Source organism: Suricata suricatta, chromosome 2, assembly GCF_006229205.1.
Source record: "Suricata suricatta isolate VVHF042 chromosome 2, meerkat_22Aug2017_6uvM2_HiC, whole genome shotgun sequence".
In the NCBI taxonomy this organism is placed as follows: Eukaryota; Metazoa; Chordata; class Mammalia; order Carnivora; family Herpestidae; genus Suricata; species Suricata suricatta.
Window position 1 is genome coordinate 173,435,764 of NC_043701.1, and position 14,829 is coordinate 173,450,592.

Genomic DNA, 14,829 nt, shown 5'->3' on the forward strand with positions numbered 1-14,829 from the left:
ATCAAAACCACACTGAGATACCACCTCACGCCAGTCAGAGTGGCTAAAATGAACAAATCAAGAGTCTATAGATGCTGGCAAGGGAATGGAGAGACGGGCACCCTCCTACACTGTTGGTGGGAATGTAAACTGGTGCAGCCGCTCTGGAAAACAGTGTGGAGGTTCCTCAAAAAACTATCCATAGAACTCCCCTATGACCCAGCAATAGCACTGCTAGAAATTTACCCAAGGGATATAGAAATGCTGATGCATAGGGGTGCATGTACCCCAATGTTCATAGCAGCACTGTCAACAATAGCCAAAACATGGAAAGAGCCTAAATGTCCATCACCTGATGCGTGGATCAAGAAGATGTGGTATCTTTGTTCGGGGCTCTCAGCATGGATCCATCACGCCGGTAAAGTCTGTAAGCCCGAGTCTAGGCCCCGGAGAGCCTAAACCCGTAATAAAGCCCTTTGCTTTTGCAAAACAAAACAAAAAAAAAAGAAGACGTGGTATATATACACAATGGAGTACTACATGGCAATGAGAAAGAATGAAATCTGGCCATTTGTAGGAAAGTGGATGGGCCTCGAGGGTGTCATGCTAAGCGAAATAAGTCAGGCAGAGAAGGAAAGATACCATATGTTTGCACTCATAGGTCTAACAGGAAAACAGGAGAAACCTAATGGAGGACCAGGGGGAGGGGAAGAGGGAAAGAGAGTTGGGAAGAGAGAGGGACGCAAAACTTGAGAGACTATTGAATACTGAAAATGAACCGAGGGGTGAAGGGGAAGGGGAGGGGGAAAGGTGGTGGTGATGGAGGAGGGCACTTGTGGGGAAGAGCACTGGGTGTTGTATGGAAACCAATTTGACAATAAAGTATTTAAGAAAAAAAAAAAACCTGCCAACGCCTGGCTTCCTAATTTCTACTATTCCAGAAAAGTGCACGATTCTTCTCGAAGGGCCCTCTGGTTGGGTACTCAACCTATGCACGGATAGAACTAGAATAACAAGTACAGAGAGGCTAAGAAACAATTAGCTTATACAATGGAATTTTTGAAAAGACCTGCCTGACAGTCGAATTATTTGTTTATGCCAGCTGAATACCCTGGATGTTCCAGGACTATTTAAATTTTAAAAACTGTCATCAAATTATTCTCTTAATGCAGCAAACATTTCTGTCAGAAAGCCATTTGAGTTTACAAAATTCCATCACTGTGTTTGAGAATAGAATACAGATGCTTTGGTCAGAGCAGCCCAAACTCTACAGGTTAAGATTCTCAAAAAGTGACTACCAACCCCCATTTTTGATGGGCCATGGTTTGGATTGCTTGTATGTGGCTTGCCCTGGGGCTTGGCAATTGAATTCTGAATTTCAGGGACCAAGCCAATTATGATTACTGAAAATTTCTCCCTAAACTCTGAATTACAATTGAGAGGTCAAGATTTCTAAAACCAGAACTTTTACATTAAGTTATTGAGCTGTTTGCAAGGGCAACTTTAAAAAAATTTTTTTAATGTTTTTATTTATTTTTTGAGAGAGAGAGAGAGAGAGAGAGAGAGAGAGAGAGAGAGAGAGAGCATGAGCAGGGGAAGGTGAGAGAGAGAAGGAGTCACAGGATCTCAAGACAGGCTCCAGGCTCTGAGCTAGCTGTCAGCACAGAGCCTGACGTGGGGCTCAAACCCACGAACCGTGAGATCATGACCTGAGCCGAAGTCGGACACTTAACCGACTAAGCCACCCAGGCACCCCAAGGGCAACTTCTATGTACAACAGACTCAGCACAGAATGTGGTAGAGGTGTAACATTCTGGTCACTTCTTGAATACCAGAGGTCAGGCCGATTTGCTTACGGTTCCAAAGCACAAATGACTGCATGGCTAGGAGCCAATAGCTCACCAACCGTCTCAATTTGAAGCAGCAGCAACGCCACTGAAGATCGAGGGCCAGATTTTATATTTTCACTGTCCATCGCTTTAAAAAAATCACTGACATAACTGACAGTCCTATCACACTGAGAAGGACATGCTCATGTTCACAGCCCTTCTCTCCCCTCCTCCGCCTCTCTTCCTTTCCCCTCTCTCCCCTCAACACACAAACACACTTGAGTGTAAAGTAACATCTGACTCAGTTCTGAAGTGACCTGAGTTAGAGCTAGAGTACTATTACTCAATTTCTGCTTACAAAGCATAGTTCAGTAACTTACAATTCTGAGAAGTCAATAAAACAATTTCTAGGGTCTAGAATGCACATGGAAACATACGGGAAAAAAAGGAAAAATACTGAGTCTCTGAAGGGTCATTCTGTATCAATCCAACCAACTTTAAAAAATTTTTTTTAATATTTATTTTTGAATGAGAGAGATAGAGTGTAAGCAGGGAAGGGGCAGAGAGAGAGAGAGGGAGACACAGATTCCAAAGCAGGCTCCACGCTCGGTGCTGTCAGCAGAGCCTGACACGGGGCTGGAGCTCATGGACCACAAGATCATGACCTGAGCCAGAGTCGGATGCTTAACTGAGATCCCCCCCCCCCCCCCCGGGCCCCAGCCCAACTACTTCTAAGGACAGGCAGTTGTGACAACACAGAAGATGCAAACTGAAATATTTCAAAGGACCCTCAAGTACTGGGTAACTGTGTGTGTGGTTTCCAAGGACGCAACTAATTTCTCAGTCACCTTCTATTCAGGTCCACTACCATGTCACAGAAAAGAGGAGACACTAGATTTATTAGTTGTCTTTTCTGAAACTGTCTCGTCTGAGCAAAGAGGATTCATAATTTGTACCTTGTTTTCATATCTTGGCACTAAAATGATGATACTCTCCCACAAAACTTTTCAGAGACCTGGTTTTTAATTTTTTTTTTTTTAATTTTTGAGAGGCAGACAGAGACAGTGCAAGCAGGGGAGCGTCAGATAGAGAGGGAGACACAAATCTGAAGACAGGCTCCAGGCTCTTAGCTGGTTGTCAGCACAGCGCCTGATGTGGGGCTCAAACCCATGAACCGTGAGATTATGACCTGAGCCGAAGCTGGATGCTTAACCGACTGAGCCACCCAGGCACCTCTGGAGAGACCTGTTGTTAAAGTTTAATTACTTCAGGGGTGCCTGGGTGGCTCAGCTGGTTGAGCTTCTGACTTCGGCTCAGGTCATGATCTCACAGTTCATGGGTTCGAGCCCCACGTCGGCTCTGTGCTGGCAGCTCAGAGCCTGGAGCCTGCCTCAGATTCTGTGTGTCCCTCTCTCTCTGCCCCTCTCCTGTTTATGATCTGTCTCTCTCTCTGTCTCTCAAAAATAAATAAATGTTAAAAAAAATTTAACCACTTCATAAACATTTAAATTAGAACAGTTTTTAACTCAGCAGCCAGAGAACTGAGAAAGAATCTGTCTGGTAAAGAGTCGTACTAGTGCAGAAGTCAGTTTTCATGCTCCCTGTCCCAAGTGATGACAACAATTATGTTTTTAAAAAGTTCTTGAAGGGGCATATTTGAATAGCACAGCAAATAAACCCTAAATCCTCTCGCTTGGAGTCTTACATGTAAGCAGCTGGTCAGTAGAAGGCCTCAATTTTCAGCAGCTCTTAATGGTAGTTCACAGAACAGAACAGCACTGGGTCTGACCTCGGGCTCTGACGTTTACTAGTTTTGTGCGCTCAGACACCTGCTTTAGCCTCTGTGGGTCTTCTGTGTATAAGGGGGATGCTAGGACCTGCCACAGCGGTTGTTGCCAAAATTAAATGAAGCTACAGGAATAAAGGTCGAGCACAGTCTAGCATTTCCACGATCTCTCCTCAGGTGGAAGAGGAAGAGAAGACTCCTTCCAGGGGTGAAACTACAAGGGAGGCCCCTCCGTCTTGCAAACAGAACGCCGGCGTGGCCACCTTGCCGACGGTCTGGTCTCAAAAGCAACGGCTGATAAAGCAGGACTTTGGTCATCTGATCTAAAAGACAACAAGGATCTAGAAATACGCCGAGAAAGTAGAGCCCATCATACAAATACAACTGACCTCAAAGATCTAAGGAATAAAAAATAAAAATGATCCTCTGCCTACCTTCAAAGGCTGTTAGGAAAGTAATAACATCAAAATGACTACCTTGCAATACACTCAGGCTTCCTGTCTCTCGTTTTAAATCTGACTGAAGTCTCCATTAATGTTTTGATGCAAAACGAAATTGTATACAGTCATTTCAGTAAAACAAAAAGCTCTGAAAAGCCTGACGTTATTATGGAAGCAACAGAGTGCAACACTGTTGCCCTTTAACTTTGTCAAATGGCAGATTCTGAGTCGCTGGTCAACCCTCGGCTTCAGAAGCTATGGCTGCACTTGTGCAGGGAGGGATTTACATCTTACTCAGAGAGCAGTAGAGTCTCAGAGACATTATTTGGTTTTTTACCTTTTTATCTTTTGAAATTTCAAACTTGTGGAAAAGATGCAAAAATAGGACAAAGGATTTCCATTTTATCCTGAATCCAGATTTCCCAATTGTTAACATTTTGCCACATTTGGTTCTCTCTCACTCTCTCTGCATATTTTTTTTTTTTGAGCCATCTGGAAGTAAAGTTGCACAAAGAATGCCTGCTTTACCCTCTAAATATGTGTGTATTTCGTACTGAGAACATTTTTAAAACCACAGTATGGTTACGAAAGTCAGAAAATTAGCATTGACAAAATACTATTATCTAATCTAAGGGCTTTATTCTAGCTAGAAGGCAATTTTTGAAATATGTGCCACTAGCCTTTTATTCTTGCACCATCTCTGACCAAAGAATCATTTAGATCAGCAAACTGTAACCTGTGGACTGTTTTTAAAGAGGTTTTACTGGAGGGGTGCTGGGAGGCTTAGTCGGTTAAGGGTCCAACTCTTGATCTCGGCTCAGATCATGGTCTCACGGTTTATGAACTGGAGCCCCATGCTGGGCTCTGAGCTGATAGCATGGAGCCTACTTGGGATTCTGTCTCTCCTCCTCTCTGCCCCTTTCCTGCTTGCTTACTCTCTCTCAAAATAGATAAACTTAAAAATAAAAGAAGCTTTACTAGAAAAGAATAGATGTGCATGGATATACTTACAGGGACATTACAGATTTCTTTACAACAACAAAAAAACTGGAAAAGTCTATATGTTCATCAATAAGCGGTTGGTTAAATAAATTTTTGCACACAGTGCAGTATCATGCAGAAATAAAACCAGCAACACATGTATGTGGAAATAAAAACTGTCCCTCAGTAGAATGTTAAGTAGGAAAAAAGGCAGGTTATAAAACACATGGTTTCATTTTATTCTTTAAAAAAACCACAGACATAACCTATAAATAGTGTGTGTGTGTGTGTGTGTGTGTACAAAGGATTTTTTTTTTAAATGCTTATTTATTTTTGAGAGAGAGAACGTGGGGAGAGGCAGAGAGAGAGGAGCACAGAGGGTGCGGAAACAGGCTCTGTGCTGACAGCAGTGAGCCCAATGTGGGGCTCAAACTCATGAACCGTGAGATCATGACCTGAGTCAAAATTGGACGTCCAACTGACTGAGTCACCCAGGTGCCCCTATACAGTTCTTCTAAAAACTTAATAGCAGTCTCCCTAGGTAGTGGGATTATGGTTGATTTTTGCAGTTTTCTTTATGGCTTTCTGAATGTTTTTTTATATGGGCAAAAAGTATAGCTCCTACCATTTCCTAAACATAGCACTTTTATCTTACAGAAACTGTCGATTTTATTAAATATGCATTTCCTCAAATTTCATAAATGAGTGTATCAGACAGAAATTAAAATTCTACTTCATGATATCTATGCTTCCTTATGCTCAATGGCTTCCACCTAGGCTTATAATGACATTCTCAGTGTTGACCAGTTTATACTATTTGTGAATGAAAGATCAGTCACACATCATTCATTTAGAAAATGAGCCATCTATGGGGCACCTGGGTGGCTCAGTCAGTTAGGCGTCCGGCTTCAGCTCAGGTCATGATCTCACAGTTCAGGGGTTCGAGCCCCGTGTTGGGCTCCGGGTTGACAGCTCAGAGCCTGGAATCTGCTTCAGATTCTATGTCTCCCTCTCTCTCTGACCCTCTCCTGCTCGCGCTGTCTCTCTCAAAAAGAAATAAAAACATTAAAAAGAAAAAAAAAGGAAAATGAGCCATCTGTCCATATGCTATGAGTCATTTGATAACCTTTAAAGAAACATAATGAATTACCCAGAAGTAGTATTATTTACAATGATTAATAAAACATTCTTATCTCTTCTAGTATAGAGCATACTGTTTGTATATAAGCAACTTTCAAATATAACCACCTATTTGCCTAGTATGATTCAATATCAATGTAAATTAACATGCTTACAATTGGGAAACACAGCTGTTCTGAACCCACTTTGAACTAGTCATGTTCAATATTTACATGGAGAAATACCCGGCACCTTATGGAAATATTAAAAGACGGACTTCATAGGACATAGGAGTTCAGTGCGGTCATTGCTGCCCTTTCAGCGTGGCCTGTGTAAGATAAAAACTTAAACCTAGTGTTACTTTCAGTCTATACATTTTAAAGCATCTTCAATTAGTAAATGATAGAACTTCACATTTGTAGTAAAATGCAAAAGTGAGTGCTAGAGATTACAGTTTAGTCCCATAAAAATACTACTCCTTAAAAATTCTTTAATTTTTAAAATGTTTATCTATTTATTTTTATTTTTTAACATTTATTTATTTTTGAGAGACAGACAGAGACAGATCATGAGCAGGAGAGGGGCAGAGAGAGAGACACACCGCAGAATCAGAAGCAGGCTCCAGGCTCTGAGCTGCCAGCACAGAGCCCAACGCAGGGCTCGAATCCACGAACTGTAAGATCATGACCTGAACCGAAGTCGGACGCTCAACCAACTGAGCTGCCCATTTATCGATTTTTGAGAGACAGAGAGAGACAGAGCATGAGCGGTGGAGGAGCACAGAGACAGGGAGAGAGAATCCCAAGCAGGCTCTGCACTGCCAGTGCGGAACGCAGCATGGGGCTCAAACTCACAAACCTCAAGATCATGACCTGAGCCAAAACCAAGAATTGGATGCTTGACCAGGCGCCCCAAACTGGCTAATATTCCCAAAAGTCACCATTAGGCCCTTAAGTCTTAAACACACCAACACTACCCATGACTGAAGAAGCTACTCCCCTGTCCTCTTCATCTTGTTGTAGGAAGGATTTAGAAGGAGATATAAAATATCAGCACTAAAAACACAGGAACAAAGGAGGTGGCATTTAGGTCAAATTCAATGGTAACAGCTGCTATTGTAGTTACAATGTGCTCCGTGTTTTACAGATATTTCACTGTTACTATTACCTCTTTCAAAGATGAATGAACTTGTTCCACAGGCACAGAACTAGAGTAAAAAGAACCCCGATGTGCACCCAGTACTGGTGGGGATGACGCAGCATTAAGAACAACAGCTCTGGAGCCGCAGTGCCTAGGTCTGCACACCGTCTTTACCACGTGCTAGCTGGGGGATCTGGGCACGCTACTTTCTCTGTGTTTCTTCATAGATAAAGTGGAGATGGTAAGAGTGCCTATTCTCATGGAGTTGCTATGAGGGCTAAATGGTCACTGCATATAGAGTCTTACAATCATGACTGCCAGGAGAAATTGCTCAGGTGCTGTTACTGCTCTTAACCCCGAAACCGAACATGTGTGGGCAAGCGAGGTGTACACTGGGCAGGATCTCTGGTAACACCTGCCGCTTTCCTCATTCAGCGTCCTGTATCCGAGTATATGATTCAGGAAAAGAGCTATTTGGCTAAGTGGGTTTCTGTGGGGAGGGGCCACTGTGCCTTGAAAAGGATGCTTTAGTTCATGACAAAGTATGGGCTGAATCAATCAGTTTTCCTTGGATCACAGTAAACTGGAGGGTCCTTAGGAACAGAATTCAAAAGCAATGTTTAAATTTTATCATTGTCTTAACTTGTTCTCAAATGCCCTTTTAAAAAATAAGTAATTTAGATTCATACTACTTTTTTTGTGAAACCATTCTGGTTCTCTTTATCCTATTTGAAAAAGGATCCAGGGGCACCTGGGTGGTTTAGTCAGTTAAGTGTCCAATTCTTGATTTCAGTTCAGGTCATGATCTCATAGTTGTGAGATCAAGCCCTGTGCTGGGCCTGCTTAAGATTCTCTCTCTCCCTCTCCCTTTGCTTGCTCACACTCACTCACTCTCTCAAAAGAGAGAGAGACCTCTAAAAACAATTCCAAATAAAGCATTCAACTTACTAGATGTTAAAACCTTAAATGACAGCACTGAAAACATAAAAAGAAAAAAGAGTAGATCAAAGTGGAACATGAAAAAAATTCCATCTTTAGACTGACCTTTGATGGACACTGTACCTCAAACCCAACATGTCTGGAATGAGATCTTTCTCCTCCCCCTCAAGGCTCCAGTCTTTACGGCTTCCCCCCCCTCTCTCTCTCTCTCTCTCTTTCCAAAAACCCCTTATTTCCAGTGGTGTCCAAGCCACACTGATTCTATTTTCCATGTTTATTGCCACCATTCTGGTCAGACTTTCATTACCCCTCATCTCTCCGATTTCCCATCTTTCCTTTGTCAGATCACCCGTGACTTACCCATTTGCTGCCAGAGTTAGTAAAGTTATTATTTACTATATACTATGTGCCAGGTACTGAACTGGACATTTTAAAGCAGAGAATTTCCTTTACCCCTCCTACAACCGTGGGAAGCACTATCAGTCCCATTTTGTAGAGAACAGAGTACTTGCGGATGAGATGGGCTTGAGGACTTTGACTAAGATCACGCCGCCAATAACTGACCCAGCTAAGACTCAAATTCTGAGCCATGACTGCCTTAAAGCAAGAGTCTGATGAGATCACTTCTATTCTAAAAGCTTCCATGACTCCTACTGTCTTAGAGAATAAGAACCAAACTTCTTAGTTTGGTGTTTTGTATCATCTTTCTACACTACCATACTCTTTAGTCAACCTGGGTAACACAGATCCTAAACATTCCCAAACATTCTTATTATTTATTTGGGTTTACACCATGTCCTCCACCTAGCAATGCCCTCCCCACCGTCTCAAAAATACTACATACACCTGTGAGGCTTGGCTCACACGTCACCTCCTAGTCTTCCGTGGTTTTCCTAGAAGAACGCTATCCCCTCTCCAGTGGAACTTCAGTCTTTTGCTCAGAAACTCTCGCAGAGCATTCAAATGCTAACAGTAATGCTCACGCTTCCCATACTGTTGTCTTATTTCCTCGCTGCTTATCTTCCTTGAAGGGAAAGACCGTATTTCACTGCTTACACCTCATACTCAGCCTCTTTTTCATACTCACACATTGCCTTGCATTGATTTGGGGAGTTGATATTTCTATATTTTAACTTAAGTTCCTCCTCTTTTCACAGTATTTCACAATCATATTAAACACACTAAGAAAATATGACACAGGCAACCGCATCCCACATTTTTAACCAAGGTGAACTTTAAGAGTGGAAATGCGGTGTAGGATTTACTATCTAAAGCTTAAAAGCCGGTAGTTTACTTTAGAAGCCAAATTATAAAACATTACATATGGTTAAAATTCCATGGAGTCCCTAGCGTATTCATAAATGTTATCAAATTGAACTAAACCAGAGTTTTCATAAAAACTGGCATTTTCAAAAAAGCTTTATTTGCTTTAATCTTTTTCTTCCTTTTGATAAGATTAAGACTGTAAATGGCAAATGGTTAAATAGGAACACCAAAATGCTATCTACAAGGCATCTGGCCTGAAGCAAACACACCGAAATGCCAACTCTGAAGCATCCAGCCTAATGTACTTATAAATTTGTCTGTCTCAGACATTCTTACTTGAAATAACTTCTTTGGGGAACTCTTTTTTTTTTTTTTTTTTTTACTATTTCCATGTATATTCAACAAACTGTGGATAGCTCTGGATAGCTATCATGAATCCGCAAGACTTCCCAAACTCTCCAAAACAAAGAGGGAAGTAGGGCAAGTAAAATTTTAGATCACACAGTCATTTTATTTATGCTACACCAAAATATACTCACACAGTAAGAGGTTCTTTTAATGTTTTAAATAATACCATTATGCCATTATGTACCATATTTGTAAACTAAAACCCTCACTGTAAAAACCAGGCCTTTCCCAGCAGGAATGTTGAGCAGTAAATCTCATTTGTGACTAATTCATGCTGAAACCTAGAAGTCTAGAAGAGAAAAAGGGCTGAGGGTCAGTGGAGGCTCATGGCCGGTCCGTCATCTTTAGTGTCCCAGAGACACTTACTGACTACCCCGCTGAATGCCAAGTGCCGTGAGCAGAAACAATCATGCTGTCTGCTGTACAGAAAGGCACTGACAGAGATAACACCAATCAAATTACCGTACAAGTATAAATATCAATTCCCAATTATGAGAAATATTCCCAACGACTCTCATGCTCATTAGGCCAAGTTTCCTAGAGGGAAGTCGGCTGGTTGATGTCTCAGTCAGGGTCTGATAAGGAAACAGAAAACACCTGAGTATTTGCAACAGGGGGACTTCAAAACAGGGACTCATTACTCAGTGACAGAACTAACAACCAAACAGGAGACAGTGAGGTGACTCAGATACTAGCAGAAGTCACAGTCACTACCAACCTTAGGCTGGAAGGACAGCGGGAGGCAGTGGTATTAGTAGAGGCCAGGGGCTAGAAAACCCCCCACAAGCAGGAAACATAATAGGCCTGTCCCAGAGGAAGCAGGGAGCCCTGGAGGAGAGACAGCAGCTTGCCAAACATGTCTGCGGTCCAAGGCAGAGGGGAAGAGGAAGAAGCCCTGGCCTCCCCAGTCTACTCCCATTGCTCATCAGAGCTTCACACTGGTCAGACCCAGCTGAAGGTCAACTGAAACCTAACGCCTTGGAAATACTGCCAGCAGAGGGCGCCCCGTCAGGACACGGTGCAGGGAAGGGCCCAGTAAGCTCAGGGCTGCCACAGAGATCTGAAGAATGGGAACACGCTCAGGTATGCACGTGGAAAAAGGTGCTGGGGGAAGCGGACACATGTTCAGAGGCTGCGCAGAGGGCAGAGGATGGCAAGTGTGAAGGCGTGAAAGATGGGCGGCGCAGCTAAAGCTGAACAGAGGGTAGAAGGGAGACTGGAGAAACAGAAGCCAGACCAGAGAGCAGTGCTTTGTGGGGCACATCGAGGAGGTAACTGAAGGATCTCTAAAAACTAAACATTTAAAAAGTTAAAAAAAAAAAAAAAGAAAAAAAGAAAGAAAGAAAAGAAAAATTCCCTTAAAAATAAGTCCTCAGACAGATGTGAATATTTTTTTATGGTAAGACTGTGAACTGGGCACATAAAATACATTCATAACCCTTTACCCCAGCCTCAACTTCTACAAAGGCTGAGAAACTAAAATGATTCTCCACAATTCACTGCTGCTGGGGACGGCACGTGACTCAGTTCTAGCCAATTACATTTAAGTGGAAGTTCCTGGGAGGAGCTCGTGGGAAAGCATTTATAAAGGACAAAACGTGGCTGACGTGTACCTTTGGCAGGCTTTAGCCCTCACCCTTTCTCTTGAGGGATGGATACCTAGGGGTGCACTAGACATCTTGCAGCCATGAGGACAAAACTCCCACACTACGGCTGATGGAGCAGGAAGCCAGGTAAGAGCCGGACTCGGTACGCACAGCTCCGCACACGAGGCAAGTCTTTTTCTTGCCTAAGCCACTATTCACTCGCTTTTGCTAATACTTGCAGCTAATACATTACCTCTGTTCAGCTGCACCTAACACTTGTGCAAACACTATAAATCTAAAGGTTTCCTCTAGCATTATTATTAATGATCTTCCACTATCAGCAACATGATAAGGTACATTATAATGCTTTAAAGACTCACAGGTACATAGAATATGGAAAGAATTAGTTTCTTTCTTTCTACATTTTCACTCAAACTATTGTATCACTTCACCGAATACGTTTCAACATTTAAAAAACCTAATTTAGGGGTGCTGGGGTGGCTCAGTCTCAGGTTAAGTGTCTGACTTCGGCTCAGGTCATGATCTCACGGTTCATGAGTTCGAGCCCCAAGTCCAAGCCTGCTTCGGATTCTGTGTCTCCCTCTCTCTCTGTCCCTTCCACTGATCTCACTGTCTCAGTCTCTTAAAAATAATGAATAAAGGTTTAAAAATTTTTTAACCTAATTTAAACCTGAAAATTGTATTTATACAAAGATAGCTTCTAAATTCATCAAATACTTTCACATACTTATTTTCTAATGATGTTCTTTTTTCTGTCCCAACTTGCAATATGTTACAAATCATTTATTTTTTTTTTGAAATTAACTGGATGTTTTTATTTTTTTAACATTGCTCTTTTTACTTATTTTTTTTCCATAATATTTTATTGTCAAATTGTTTTCCATACAACACCCAGCTCTTCCCCCTAAGTGCCCTCCTCCATCACCACCACCTCTTGCACCACCTGTTGCAAATTATTTAATCCTCTTCTGCAATATTTTATGTAGTCCTGAAAAACAATAAATTCTTCCCCCCAGAGTTATTAAATTCAGACACATGTAATTTAGTGCCCAGAGACACTTAACTGCAGCTGACATTTTTGACACCAGATGTAATTAGTAGCCTGGAATTCCTTCTCCACAACTACCTAGGACATATGTAAAGACCTGGACTTGTAACTCAAGATTAAAGTCTTACTAACCTTTGCTGTAAAATATTAAAGATGTCCACTCTTCTATCTTTGCAAATATAATAAAGGAAACTGAAAATGCCAATAGCAATGGCAAGTTATGACCATTTCATACTGCATAAAACAGTAAGGCGGTTCCACTGTTCATGTACCAGCACTGGTTATTTCATCCCCCTGAGAAGTTGCGTCAAGGTTTCAGATGTAACTTAGAGGGAAGCTGAGGCATGAACAACCATCAAAGAAATAGGAGACTTTCTTTAAAACCACAATTTTGGCCCCGTAATTCCCATGCTCAGAATCTTCAATAGCTCCCAACCACTTTCATAAATTCAAACCCTGTGGCCCATCCTCCTTTTCCAGCTTTACTCCTCTCTATTCCCCTACCCTGATCAAAATTATTCTAGTTATTCCAAAAGAATTTCATACAATTCAGTTTTTATGTAAGGATATTCACAACAATTACTACCGAAAGAACTCAGAAACAATTTAAGGTCAAAAGAACATCCAATGAATACCACATTACCGTTAAAAGTCACACTCTTCAAAAGCATGAAAATATGCTTAAAGATGGAAAACTGTGCCTAGTTTTTTAAAATGCTATGAAGAATAACATTATTCTAGAAAAAACCAAAACCCATTACTACTACTATAAAACAGCTAGGTAGGATAATTCAAAAGTACCTATTCACCATAGTGAAGACAGAGAAATAGTTTTCCTAAACACTGGCTACAAAAAATAATCACAAGATTGGCTATATCACCACCAAGAGTTAAATTTAATAGAAACAACTAAATACATAAGTACACCTTTAAAGAATACAACCATAATTTAATTCCTGCAGAAAACTATTGACATGCTAAATGGATCTTATCTTTCAAAAGACTATTTCAAGAGAGGTTTGGGGTTTCAAAAAGCACTCTTCGAATTTTATTATTACCAAACCCACAATATTTCAATATATGCTTAGGAAATGAAATCAATGGTTAAAGAAAAAAGGCTGTGGTTCCCTTAGGAAAGAGACTCTTCCGCCCTGACTTCCTCGGCCTCCCCGCCCCTCACCCCGTTACAGCCTCAACATTCTGACACTGTTTCCGCTGTGAAACTTCAGGGGCTTAATAAAGAGATTCTACAGAAAACATTTTGATAAATGCTCTAAATCTTTAACAGACTATTAGATTTATGCAAATTGCAAGAAGCACATAGTAATTGCTATTAAAACTGCTACCAGAATATTCAGAAAATACCAACTCACTTCAGAAACAAATTAACCAATAACTAGTGACAATTTTTATTCATTTAAGAACCCAAAGAATCTAACATGTCCAATTAAAACATACTGAGAGTAAAGCACTATTTTTATTTTTAATTCTAACATTTAAAATATTTTAAAACCCTTTTCAGTCTGGCAATTCAGGTAACCGTCGACGTCTTCCTCCTTTTAGCAAAAAAGAAACCAGAACCCTCAGTCCTCCATACACCGAAAGTATGTCAAATCTATGCGCTTCTATCTCAGCCGTCACCTGCTTAAAGTAACCATCAGTCCCCCTACACACCTCCTGACCCATCTCTCTCTAGGTGTTCTCTTACCCTCCTACAATCCTTTGTCTACACAAGCATTTGTACCAAATGTGCACAAGATCACGTCACTTGTCATCTTAAAACTGCCCCACCAAAAATAATGAAATTCGAACTCCATACAAGACCACGCACGACTCTCTGCCTCACTTACGATGCTCTGGAGACGCTGGCCTGCTGTCCCCACGCACGCCCGGCGCGTTTCCGAGCTCAGCCGCCTTCACACACCTGCTGCGCCCTCCGCTGGAAGCGCCTCCCCCCCCCCTTCATCCCCCCAAACTCCGCGGGGTTCGCTCCTTTTCATGATTCAAGCCCCACTTCCAGTGTAGGGCTGTTGGATTTAACATATACAAATTGGAGAAATACTTTTAACAACCACAGAATTATTGACTGTTTATCTGAAATTCCAACCGAACTCATGAACATGTTGCCTCAGGGTCATCTTTTCAGAGGTTCCCACCACCACCACCACCACCATCATCATCATCACCATCATCTAAACAATCTCCTCTGTCACAACCCCGTTTTCTTCATAGGATCTGTCAATCTCTGGAAATTACCTTGTTCACTCCTTCGGTTTACTCATTTGTC

The 14,829-nt window shown here is 41.7% G+C and overlaps 1 protein-coding gene across 1 annotated transcript in view; it reads right to left on the reverse strand.

The window, feature by feature from the left end:
• Nucleotides 1–14,829, reverse strand: part of PDZD8 (PDZ domain containing 8) — a 76,934-nt gene that overhangs the window by 19,171 nt on the left and 42,934 nt on the right. The window lies entirely within an intron of this gene.